The following is a 329-nucleotide window of genomic DNA, read 5'->3' as shown; positions in this document are numbered from 1 at the left end:
CGAACCAAAGTCTTTGGTCTCTTAACGTTTATTAGTAAAATAAGCTCCCAACCGTCTGGTTACATTAGATCCCCTCGGTAGTAAAATATCTAAGTCGCACTGCGAAGACAGGATTGCAGAACTTAATAAAACATTTCTTTTTTTTTTTTCGTTTGGGACGGGCTTGAGCGGCGAATTCACAAAGAATGGATTGCGGCCACGGATGGCGCCATGAACTGCGCGTCAACTGCAACCGCTATCTGCCCCGTGGAAAGGATATTGGACATCGAAAGATCTTGGGATGATGATATCACAGCGCAAACACGGCCATAAAGTTTTGCCGCCGAGTG

This window comes from Zeus faber, assembly GCF_960531495.2.
Source record: "Zeus faber genome assembly, chromosome: 11".
In the NCBI taxonomy this organism is placed as follows: domain Eukaryota; kingdom Metazoa; phylum Chordata; class Actinopteri; order Zeiformes; family Zeidae; genus Zeus; species Zeus faber.
This window is presented reverse-complemented; position numbering follows the sequence as displayed.